Source organism: Anticarsia gemmatalis, chromosome 7, assembly GCF_050436995.1.
Source record: "Anticarsia gemmatalis isolate Benzon Research Colony breed Stoneville strain chromosome 7, ilAntGemm2 primary, whole genome shotgun sequence".
Classification (NCBI taxonomy): domain Eukaryota; kingdom Metazoa; phylum Arthropoda; class Insecta; order Lepidoptera; family Erebidae; genus Anticarsia; species Anticarsia gemmatalis.
Genome location: NC_134751.1, coordinates 9,925,173 through 9,938,881, shown reverse-complemented (window position 1 = coordinate 9,938,881; position 13,709 = coordinate 9,925,173). Strand labels below are relative to the sequence as shown.

Below are 13,709 nucleotides of genomic sequence, written 5' to 3'. Positions count from 1 at the left end.
TAAATAGCGAAATAGGGCAGACCAACTAACAGACCTCAGTTAACATCAGACAACTTAACTTTTGAATTTATTGAAGCGATCTTGAAGATAAATGTTTTTTGTCTATTCATAAACAATTCCAAAAATAGTTTTAGCAGATAGAGTTTCAAGTCTTTCAATTGGGTTTTTAAGGAACCTTTTTATCTGAGACCATTACTAATGTTACCATAACAAATGTTGAAATAGAATGTGCGTACTATGTAATTAATATTAACATTTAGTCGAATATCCTTATAGTAAACGTCCAGATTCTCACCGTTCGTCGGACGTACCGACAGAGACAGTAACGTACACCATTTGCCAATATTCGTGAACACAATACCTACACAATGCATCTTATTCATGGACTTGAAGGGTGCAGCGAAATGCTAATACAATATTGGAATCTTGAAGCTTGCAATATACATTGATCTGTGTAATTTATGCTCGTACAATATTGTCATTGAAAACCATGTTACATTAAAACAGTACATTAGGAAAAGCGGAGACGTAAAAAGTGTATTTTCTGATTCCGTATGAAACGTATATATCACATTAAAACCAGAAGGAAAAAAATGCTTGAAGGGGCTGATTTGTTATTTTATAAATATGGCAAAAGCTTTGTGTTTTTGTTCTCATATGTCTCTGACAGATCCAGGAAGTATTTAATACTGTTTGTCTACTCACGATATTCGCTTTTGGCGGATTTAATTTTTACGTGACGTAGTTTTTTATGTATTCAGCATAAGGTGCTATTATTTAGGTCTTCCAAGGATTGATTCTATAACTGCTTTCCCGTTGAACTTAGTATTTTACTGTCACAGTTTCACTTTTATCCCGTATTATTCTTGAAAAAATATTGAGTTGAAAATTCACGTTACGACGTAAAATATATTTTTTATGAAATGTTCAACAGGCTTCGTGTTACAGTTTTGATTCGTTTTTTTTCATAGTATGTAGAGGTGGGCGGATAATAATGTTCTTTGTGTGATGTACGACTTAAACGGTTTTGTTCGACTTAATGCTATTTTTGAATTCTGGTTATAATTATACAGCAGTTCATTATTTGTGTCATCATAAATCGCCCTTAATTACCTTGGCATCAGTAAAGGAGTAAATTGTAGTGCTTTGACATCTATGCTCTCTTCCTGAATGTTTTACTATTTCCAATCCATACTAATATTATAAATGCGAAAGTAACTCTGTCTGTCTGTCTGTCTGTCTGCTACTCAATCACGCCTAAACTACTGAAACAATTTGCATGAAATTTGGTATGGAGATATTTTGATACCCGAGAAAGGACATAGGCTACTTTTAAACCCGGGAAAATAACGCATTTCCCGGGAAAATTGAAACTGAAAATGAATAATCAATATTATAATGACATTGAATTAACAAAATTCCGTTGTCATGGCAACTGTTTTAATGACGGATATGCCTTAGCGCGACTTCGTTATATTATGAGATATAAATAATGCCATCAAAAACATTCTGTAAAAACCTCAAGTCTCGCCGTAAAAAGTTGTGAGATCTATATAATACCAAGTCGATTAATCTATTTAGTCTCTACTTAAAGGACCTTCTGTCTTAAGTTATTACGTATGTTATTATCATGCCAATTTAAAAAAAATATCTTTAAAACAAATAGACCGACCTGGCCATCGCATGATTTGATTATTAGTATGTATCACACTACACAGCACGACGAGAAGTTAATGCTCCTGAAATGTTAATGGCGAATTTGTGTTTTCTTGCGATGACCAAGTCGATCTATTTGTTTTAAAGATATTTTTTTAGAAGTACCTTAGACTTTTGATGATCGGTGAGTCAGTGAGTCAGTGAATCAGTGAATCAGTGAGTGACAAAATTCAAAATTTTAGCAAGTTGTCATTCTTAAACTACTGGTTCAAATTGACTGAAATTTTAAATATACCGTGTTGATACAATGACTGATTAGTTGCTGAAAATCCAGGCTTCTTGTTTTATCCACAACGAAATTATAGGGGTGTCAAAAATAGCCCGAATTGCTTCGAGAAAAGGATGTTACGGCCGTGCCGCTTTTTTTTTGCTCGACTTGCGGGGGCACTTCCGTGCCCCCAGATTTTGAGAATATTTTTCGTGAAAAAAAAACATATTTTATATCATCACGCTACGACCAGAGGAGCAGATTAAAATTAAAAGTGTTACAAAAATGTGAAAAATTCTGACCCATTCTCCCTTATGTGACGCAAGCGAAGTTGCGCGGGTCAGCTAGTAACCTAATATTTTCGGTTCAAAATTCTATTTTAATAGGCAATCACCCGCAATAAAGCAGTATTCCTAAGATAAGAATGTTCTTCAGTGTAATAAAAATGAACCATGAAAATATGCACAAGCTGCATGCAAAAATATAACTTATAGCGACATTAACGAGCTATTAAATACATTTTTTTGTCCTAAGCTTGTAAATTGCTTTTTAAGACCTGAATAACTTAGACCGTTTCAACAAATTAGGCGCCATTCGGCTTTTTCCGACGTCACGCAAGCCTTTGTAATGTTAGAAAGTGGGCTCGTTTTTTGTCATATGAGTGTATATGATTTTATATAAGTGGCTTCTTGAGGAAAATAACTATCGTTAAACTTAACTTGAGCACTATAACTTTTATTATAAGTCCTAAAAATTGCTAGACTTTGAAAGTGATTTCAATTACCAATATTTTTTCTATTCTTTTCTAGGGACTAATTATTATAGATATTTCTTAGAAGAGATAACAATAGAAATAACTGTATGAATTGAATAACTTGTCTACAACAATATTATGATCTAATGCTATGCTTTCAATACTTATTCGAGAATATCTCTTGGAAGAGATGTATAATGCATGAAATGTATCGAGGTTCATATTAATTTTGTCTTATATAGAAATCGGTACATAGGTCAAGCGAGAAAATTTTACATTTTCAATGAAAGAGTGAACGTATGAATAAAAATTTATAATCAGTTGTCGACCGAAGCTTGAAACTGCTTCCGGTAAATGGTAGTTGTGACGGTAATACGATACTTCGAGGAACAAGCAAATATTGTTTGTGTTCAAATATACACTGTTTTAAACAAGCTAAGAAAATACAGTCACAGTACGTAAAACATCAACAACCTTTCTTACAAAAGTTCATAACAAACTAGATTCTTGAATGAAAATCCAAAATGCCTAAACTGCTTAACGACACTGAAATGCTTCGCGCCCCAGATCCAACGTTTCCATTGTTTAAACAATTCGCAAAGTTGGAATGTCCCGGCAATAGATAGCGCCACTAATTGTCGCGGTGATCGTGAGCTAGTGACACAATTTTGTGAAAGGAGTAATTTTATGAGAAGATGCGTTATTCTTCATGATGAAATTCTTTTTATCTTAGATCGGGAAGTCGGACATTTAGGAATGAAATCTAATATTTGTATGCAAACAAGAAGCCCATCAAAAAAAGTAAGGTACCTGGGTCAAATAGGGCCAGCTAAAAATATAGTCACATACCATTATTCCAAACACGACCATAATATATTGTCGCTAATGTCGCATTTATCCGAACGGCGTTCCTATCAACCATGCTAGTGGCCTGGTAGCCTAGTGTCGGTTATAGAGAAACATTCTGTTGAGATTTGGAATAATGGTATGTGGTACAGGTACCTTAAAATAAAATCAAATTAATTCCAAAAGGCAACAAAATCCTCTACTTCCGTTCCTATACGACCGTAATATTAAGGTAAATCTCTCTTAGTCTGTTGAGAAAAATGTGGAGCACAAAATACCTACCAAGCGACTTCTATATCCAGTTCCTTCTAACGCTAAGCGCGGCGCCTTGCAAAGTCTACGAGCTTTGAAGTATGTCACAAAATCGACATCGATCAAGATCGTACGCGTTAAACGTAACGAAATGTTTTGTGTGCGTCTGCACGTCTGTCATAAATTTTATTTGTGAACGTAAATCTTCATCGAGGTGACGCCCGATGCATTTTTTATGGGAATCGGTTTGGGATCAGGCTTAAGTCAACCGAGATGTGGTACAGTGTATGTGATTTTCTCAGCGCAATAAAATCAGGTTTATATTACGGGCGTATAAGTTACAGAACTTCAGAAAAAAAACACGAAAGATACGACAAGGATCTTTTAATAAACCTTAACTTTCTTAAAATATTTTTTATATCAGGTAACTAAAATCATTTGTTTAAATAAGTGTAGCGTTTAAAGTATTTTCAAATTTTTTTATCCAGTTTCATAAGACTGAAACATTTTAATATTTAAAAAAGTTAGTCACAATGTTATCGAAAACTTTAGTGGAAAACATAATTCTTTATGTTCATACATCTACTTACACCTACCTTTTTCTATTTAATCCTACACCTACTTATACACGAGGCGAACTGACACAAAATTCGTCACAATTCCCACAACCTTTCACGAAAAACAATAAAGATACAGCGTTCCTAATAAAAACAGATTGAATAGTTAAATCGACCGGTCCCTTTGCACTAAGTTCTGTGCGTGACACGTCATTTTCTCAGATTCTGTCCGTAAACTTGATAGTGTCCAATGACAGATTTGCGGGACCCACATTCGGCCCGTATGACGTACACGTTCCCTTTTCAAATAGAAACAAAACGATGACGTCAATTATTCACTTGTCATTTTATTTTGAATTCAGAAACGCCGGAATAGAACCATACATCAAATGGTGGTTTTGATACTTGTTAGCCTTTCAAATCTATCTGTCGGTTTGTATGTGTCTAGTATGTATCGAATTATTATTTCATTTCCACTTTGAACTTTTAGTTTATCAAAAGCAGTATGCGTAATATGCGTATTTCTTATTTTTAATAGTATTAATTAAACCTTATACAAAAATGAAAATTTCTGGCCTAACGAATAAAGCGTTACAAGCGTTGGACTATCGTAGCTTAATATCAAATTTTCCCAGAACAAACAATTAGGTTATTGAACGCAGTACGTAAGTATGCCCTCGCTATCATTGACGGTCAATAGCACGCCATAAAATATTAACTTCATAATGACTGGGTTTTGTTTCATAGCTGCGACATTGTGGGTGTAACTATGACGAATATAGGTCACAGTTCGATTTAGTAAGGGAACATCTACTTAGTACAAGAACCGCGAGAGACTTAGTGAATAAGTTGACTAAAATCCTGAACAAAAGTTTACGTTAATGTATAATAGAATACGGGAATTAACGCGAACACGCATTTTACCTTAAAATGCCTTACGTTTCGGCGCAGGTTGCACTCGCCGTGGTCCCAGGCTGACTGGTAGTTAGGCATTTTAAGGTAAAATGCGTGTTCGCGTTAATTCCCGTATTCTATTATACATTAAACATGAAACGTAAACTCAAAAGTTATGAGTTTACGTTAAGTAAAGAGTCCGTGTCAAAAGCGTACTGGGAAAAGGTAAGTAAGAAAACAATAAAAAGATACGTTGTAATGATACGCTATTGTTCAAATACACTTTTCATCCTACATTTGATTTAATAGTTGATACCTATATTATATGAATATGTTATACCTTACTGGCTGTCCAAAATTTCGATTTCAACGTGCCTTATACGTGGTTCAAACTTGAACGTTTTTGGAGCTTCCGAGATAATGTTGTCTTGGTAACTCTGAAATTTGGTTAAGCAGCATTTGGAAAAAGTTGAGATTGGACATTTCCTATTGTCTGATTCTGTGGTTGGTGAAAAGTTTTTCGTATTAGAACTGTCACCTTGATAGATATATAGAAATGAATAAAGAATGATAGAAGTCATTTCTTATTGAAGTGCTTTTAGTTTTGACACAAAATATACTAGGTATATTTGTTAAAATAAAATTAAGTTATTTTTTTTATATCAGTCAACAATTGTGATTTAGCCATAATACAAAGATGCAAAATGAGTCGTAAACACTGTGAATCATATGAAAGTTACACTTCATTTGTAGGGTAAATTACTTTCTGTTATAACTATGTACTTCACTGCCTTGTTGTAGCAAGTATATGTAGTATATCTATGAGAGTAACTATCCGTAATTGGTGAAACAGACCCCTAATCTTGCAAACCTTAATCCTAAACCTAGAGCACAATATTAAGCCGTCACTCACGTTCGTCTTAAGGTCATAGTTGATAAACTAGTCAGTGGCTTCTAAAGCAGTTTATGAACTCGGACGGTAGAGTTGGTCAACTTCCAACAATGCTCACTTGCATAGTATTAGGTATCCTAGAGTTTGTAATAAATTATTTAATAGATAAACATTAAGTAAATATGTTTAATATCGTGAATATAAAAATTGACATGTCTGTATGTGAACTTTTGCAGTTGCGGTAAATATATAATTGACAGGAGTACCTTACTCTTGTACCTACGTGTTTAGTGCTTCTATTAAAGCATGGACTAAAATAGGGTTTTTGGTAATCTTAGAAAATTGTTACACTAGTATAAGATACCACTGTATTCATCTGATGTTACATTCTACAATTTTATATTATCTGATAAAATGCTCAATGAACTTGTTTATTAATACTTATTACCAACATCCCAACAAATTAATTTCGATAGCTATTAAAACTGAAAGTTTCAATACAGATATTAAATCATCTACAATGTCATTCTAGTTATTAAAAGCAACATAATAACAGTGTTCATTGTTTCCTCTCAATAACGTCCAATATAATCTTAGTCGTAACTTTTAATCCGTAGAGTGTGCTTGGCCTCACAATCGTACCCGACGAGAGGTCAGTTCGCTGCAGTAATAAAATAGAACTACCCTCTCATGTGTAGTTAAGTGCTGTGAGTTTATCCGATGCAGTTCTTACTATATTGTGTTTGAGATGAGACGCGAGCCCACTAGTGGGTAAATAAATAAGGACAATCATGCCTATGTTACCGTCATTGTTATTTAAGTAGTACTGCAAGAAACTACGCGGATACGAGCTTAAAAGAATATTGCGTTTTATTTGTACTGTGTTTGTTGACTTCCTGGTTTTATGATAGACAGAAAACTTTAAATTTCTCATCAATCATTTATATAAAATAAATATAGGTCTGTAAAAGTAATAACTTAATTTTTCAATTTATTCATGGGGCGAAGTGGCTAGTTACAAATATTAAACAGCAGATTTCAAGCTTTAATGAGCATCAATGACAACTTTATAGAAAGTGAGACAGTTTAGTTCTATAACATTCAAGTCTAAAAACTATTCACGTTAAATAGGGCTGTAATTTATAAAGCTCGTCAAAAGATTGTACCCGGTTTCTGTCATTAGGTCAGTAGTCGTATCGTCGAGTGAAAGGCCTCCGGGCGGTTTAAGCACCTTTGACACAAGGTTGACCACAAACCACATGAAAAAATACGGGAACACGACCCCTTCATTCCTGCTTTATTTAGACTGCTTTAGATTATGATGTAATATGAGCGACTATTGAAAGTTAGAAGTAACATTTAATCTTTGGTATAGTATTTTTATACACTTCATTTATATACTGCAGCGCGATTTTTTTCAGTCAGTTTATCAAGTAACGAGATTTTGATATACCTAATCATAGAAAATGTACTGACAAAATAGTTCTGCTTGTGACATCAATGATATTTTTGCTCGAAATTTGTCAATAGCTATCCGTTTGACGCCAATATATCACCTTTCCGTATGTGCCGTTATATTTTACGGTCGGAAATAATAGTTAGTAATTATTTTTTGTATATTTAACCCACTTACTTCGAGACTTATATAATATTGCTTAACCAAACCAATTGTATGAATCAAATGCAGTCGCGGCTCCGCTACCCCTCTTAAAACACCGCGAACTATGACGTAATCTTAAACTATTTCTCATTGGAAGTTTCTACTAAGTATGACATGATAGTTCAGTGACGATAAGCATGCGTTGCATCGAAACTCGTACAAGAATGCTTTGACGCATTGTTTTTCAAAGATATTCAAGTAAGGCGTTTAATTATACAGGTAGTTTCTCTTTTCAAGTGACTAACTTAGGAATAGTGTTGTGTTGCCAGTGGCTTTCAGATCATTATGTTCTGATTACGGACACAAAATGTTTAATATTGCAATTTTAACTGCCCCAGTGCAATTTTAAGTTGTGCAATTTTGTGGTTTAAGTTGCGCCGCCAACGCAAATGGTCGATGATTTGAACCAGTGAATTTTTGAAGTTATAGTAAGTTATATATGAAAATTCCAGGGCCCGCATTTGGCCAGCGTCGTGGACTGAAGGCCTAACCCCTCCCTCTTTCCAGGAGGAGACCTTACCCAACTGTGTTTTATATAACACAGTTCGTTTAACTCTTCGAAAGTCTGTTTTGATAAACACGTGTACCTAAAGAATGTTATAAATTACTTGTTTGTTGAAGATCAACATTACCTTCACTCATTAATTAGCAATTTTAATATCCGTACACATAAACATTTTCCTTATACCAAAATACCAGATATATATCAGTATATTTTTCTCTTCACACAGGAAGGAAACTTCGTAAGTAAATGAGGCTTTTACCAAGGTCATTAATTAAATTGTCGGGTTTGAACGTAGGTCCTTAGTTAAATTACTCGAATCAAATAATGTAGTACTGTAATTTATCGAATACGGTTAAAATATTTATTGCTTCAAATACAACTGGCCACAGGCCGGGCGTGACGAATTACTCAACCATTTCTTACAATTCCAGCTATTTCAAACTTTTTAATTGGATATTTTGAGCATAATAATGGTACTCGTACTGTTTTACTCATATTCGAAATAATAACTTATTTTAGTATTGAAATGTAAATATTTTTAGTTGCATTAATTTGAGACATTTCCTGCGCTTTCTAGGGCGTAAAATAAGCGTGGAATCCATGTTTCAATTTCATAATAATTATCTCATTTTTATAGTTGAATAGTAATTCACATCAATATAAGTATTATTCTTGATCAGAGATATATCTATGAGACGACATAGTAGAGCATGGGCTCAAACTTACTAATCTAAAGTGAATCGAAATAAAAGAAGAATGCCCCAATTCACACGTAAAACCTATACGGTACGTTTCCAACAATTCCTTAACACGGCATTTACTTCTCTTCTTGCCACTGGCAAAACTCGAAGCTTGAGTAGAGATGTATATTCTATGCTGAATAAATCCTTCACAACGATCAGCATGATAAGTGCATTGAGCGGGGCGTTTCGAGTATTCCCTGACTGTTCCTAATCACGTTTAATTCCCTGATAGACATAAGGGACTCTATGGATTCTCGGTGTCTTAAATTTCATAGTCCTGACTTCGACTACGCTTACATGATTAACCTTATCATCCCAGTAATACGAAACCAAACGACTTAGTATGCATGTTTGAGTCTGTGGTTTTAAGGAATGATTTCTGTTTTACCTATTTGAGAACCGTTTCAGTAAGTAGTATAATTGTGAACCATAGTAGTAAATATATTTTGATTCTAAACTCACTTTGACAAGAATAAAATATATTACATTATACTCCAAAAGTCCCACAACGGAGGTACAAAAGCTCTCTAGTATTAATTCGAATTACAGTTATGAATTCGTGCTCAAACAAACAAACTCAACCAAACAGTTTATTAGCAGTTCTGGTTTCTATAAAATAAACAACTACACATTTTCATATTAAACCCAGTGAAATCATAATTCGTCATGAATACAAAACGAATACTCACAAAACAACCGCATAAAAGCTTTGGAATAAAAAATATTCAGTTAAAATTAATAGCAGCCTGAAATGTTTATGAAATGGGAAGATAATTTCAACAAAGTCCGAAGTCAACAGGCACTTGATTAAGATTAACGGATTAAGGCCCAAGTCTTCCTAAGATCTGAGACTGACAGAGTTAGGGATTATTATTAATGGACCAACTAAACGGCTATCCGACAAGCCTAGTGTGCCCGACACTTTGTATAACTCGTTTAGAATCGTTTAAAATTAAGAGCCGCCGGGGATATCGAAACATTTTTTGATGTCTACGTATTTACCGCTAAAAATCTCTAGAGACTAAACTAATTAGATGAATGCATGGCCTGTAAAAAATCTTGTACAATTTTCAATGCTGATTTGAAGAAAAAAAAATCTGTTTTTGGTGTTAAGATTATCCAATTGAAATCACTATTCTTTATTGGAAGGGTTCATAAATGAGTAATTCTGTAGCGAACCTTCCATTTTGGTTCAGCGGTAAAATAAACTCAAAAGATCATTGGCGACCTTGCAATACAGTTTATAGCGTGAGTACCAAGCATAATTAGCGCAAACAATACAATCACATGCCTATTGTCACACAAATATCTACAAATAATAGGACACAAATTTCAAATAGCCTAGATCCATTTGTCCACGAGCTCAGTGTTAATGTATGCAATTTGTATGCATCCGTGATTCTGGTAATCAAGATTACACGCAGCAGGAATAATACCGACCAATGACATAACTGTTCAAGGTCGTATGCATGTTGTTGTATCATGTCGTGACATTTATCCCTCTAAGTCACGAACACTGAAATGTTTAAAAAAAGTTCAGTCACTTTCGTGATCTTTGGCTGTTTAGTTACGAGTTTTGAGAAAGGTATCTGAAATTGTTTGAGCTTGGCAGTGAACCCCGGTCACGTCTTAAAACTGTACTGCGTGGTTTGACCTCATAAAACGTGAATTATACCTAACAATAACTCAAGCGCTGAAAGTCGCAATAAGACGATTAAAATATTGGGCTGGGCATTTTAGCAAAACAGTACCTAATCTAGTAAAATTATGTTTTAATTAGATAGCATCGTACTTAAAAAAAACCAATTATCTGATAAACAGCATAAACAGAATATCTACCCCTAACAAGATAATTAGCAACGATCACGATTCTGAAATAACAGAAAAGAAACCCGAAAATAGCACTCTTCACCACTGTTTACTAAAAATAAACTTGCCAAAGTCAGGAACATTCATGAAACACGAGAAACAGATAATTAAGGCAAACATTGGGACTCGCCCGACCCATTTCTGTAGAAGGGTATCGGCTCTAACCGGTATCTTTGATAATGGCGAGATGAGAACCCGATAAATCTCACCTTATACATCAGTTCCCATATGACTAGAATAGCAAATACACTATCACAAATCTCAATATTCTAATATCTGCGGAAAGAATATTTGATTTGTATTTTTAGGCAGCCTTTTCTCCTTGGGTTAGCCGCGTTAGCAAAATTGCTTTAGGCTGCTATTTTCGCGTAAAAACTTGGTTTTTCTATTACAAAAATTTTCCGTTATCGGCCGTTATTGGAGTGAGTAAGGAAAATGGTTGGTTGCCCCTATCAAATTTAAGTTAATATCGCCGTTGTCGAACTATGACTATAATAAGTCCGTTATCCCTTAGGGAGGTTGTAAATTAATATTATGTAGAACTCAAGCTTACTAAAATGAAACTTGGAACGTTATAACTTTTGAAGGCTATTAAAATAAAGTGAGTGATGCCGACCTCATAATTCTCAAAGGTCAGTATCACTTACGTTTCGAATAAGAAATTCTTCTTAATCAGTAAAGTGAACCAAAAAAGAAAAAAAAAACTATCGCGGAACGCAAAGTAACTTTTGAACAATCTGTTGAAGTTGTGGGATTTTTTGTTATTTGTTCTATTCGTGGCGTAGTCGGTTCTGCAATGCAAAAGCTTTTAATCCGTAACCCTGTGTTTACAGATTCTTCTAGTCTAAAAATATTCTTGAAAAAATTTTACTTCTTAAATCATACCTATGGCGAATAGACATTTAATTTTCTTGGGGGTCAGGCGGTCTCTTCGCCTTTCTAAAAATAATTGTTGTCATAATAATATTTTCATTAACTAAACAATCTTAGTTAATGAATATAAAATGTCGCTTTATAGTTTATTAAAAATATCGAGTAAGTTTGATGATAACAGTTGTTACCTTATCGTACCGCACGTTCAATGCCCACACACAACATAAATATTATGTTCAAAACGAAACAATGTAAGACTAAAACTAATTATCGAATTAACTCTCTTATTATAATTAGATGATTCAAACAATGTTTGTTTTATTTAATTAACGCTTGTTTTTAACATATGTACATATTAATAAGTGGGTGTAACTTAAATACATTGTTCCTAAAAATAGTGTTTTGTGTTTATGTTTCATGATATTAGGGTTTTAGTTTTGTCCTCGATTCCAGAATTACAAACAGAATCTTAATTTAAAACCATTCAGACCCATTTATATCCCAGACTTGTTTTAAGATAGTATTCATCTGACTTGTCATTCCCTCAGAGAAATCAAAGTACAAACGTATAGCCTCATTAAAATAAACACGAAATTCGTAATATTTCAAAAGCAAAATACCTTTAAGAAGCCTAAGAAACGGATGGATGTTGTCAAAGCCTATTTGAGAACCAACAATCTGACTGTCGGAGGCCAAACCGAGTAAAGAAGGCTTTATAGCGAACTGAGGCAATAAATAGGTTCGGTTTGGTTAGCGCTTGGAGAATAAAAAATACGTCTTCAAACTTTTTAGTAGAATAGAACTAGATCTTAAGCCTGGGATTAAATTTTAAATCTTGAATGATTCCTTGATGAATTAAACTTTACTTATTATTGAATGATCTTTGAAATTATGAAATACGGCACCGTTTTTATTTCATTTCAGATGTTTGTTATTATTTGACATTTAACATCAAAACATAATATGAAATCAAATGTAATTCTCATAATAATGCTAAGAACGCGAATTATCATCAAACAATTAAAAAATAATAATTATTATAATCTAAATACAAACTGTAATTTACGCTCTCGTAGCGACAGATATTTCAGAGCGGAGACCCTTCGTAGACTTCAATCTATCTTTACCAATACAATATTTATATGGAACGAAATAAACGGCTAAACTCAAAACCAATTTCAATCCAGCGGGCTTATCACGTATCTCAGTTGACAGCTAGTGTACGTCAAATTGATGGACATTATTCAGTACATTGCTGCTTTGAAGTAACGTGCTAACCACAGTATTCTAAGGGAGAAAACAATGTACAGGGTAGTGTCTTTCAAATATTTGACAACTGAGATACGTGATAGCCCCCCAGATGCCTGAAGAAACCTGACAACTCATCTATAAAATTGTTTTATCAATTCAAGCTTCTATTGTTTATTCGAACGAGCAGTTGACGGTCTAGTGCTTAGTTATATTGAAATCTATATTAGACCATCCACGCATAATGATTGATCCGATTGACATGAAACTGCACTATTGAATACATCGCCACTCAAAATGGTGCGATATTCTATTCACGAGTTTTAATGAGCGAGAAAATTAGGACGTATTTAGATTTTAGAGGCAAATTTTATGAAGCAATTACGTATTTTGTGTCATATATTTCCGAATTTTCAATTATGTTTGATTTTGGTAGGGACTTTCTTATTTTTAATTAAGCAAAATATATTTAAAAATCAATTCCTTGAATCTGTAACAGTTTATGAGAATTGCTTATTATTATTCCATACTTGGAAATACTTGGCCGTTACAATTTTTCTTCGAACTCTAATAATTGAATTAAGTATTGAAACTTCAATGGGCATTGATGTTTTTAATACAACTCACAAAAGGGGAAAAACTGACTTCATATCATTTTCATGATATTATTATGAATACGCACGTATATTGGT

General features: G+C 33.8%; 1 protein-coding gene across 4 annotated transcripts in view; it reads right to left on the bottom strand.

Annotated features, from left to right (window-relative positions):
• Positions 1-13,709, bottom strand: part of LOC142973968 (MAM domain-containing glycosylphosphatidylinositol anchor protein 2-like) — a 213,239-nt gene that overhangs the window by 124,772 nt on the left and 74,758 nt on the right. The window lies entirely within an intron of this gene.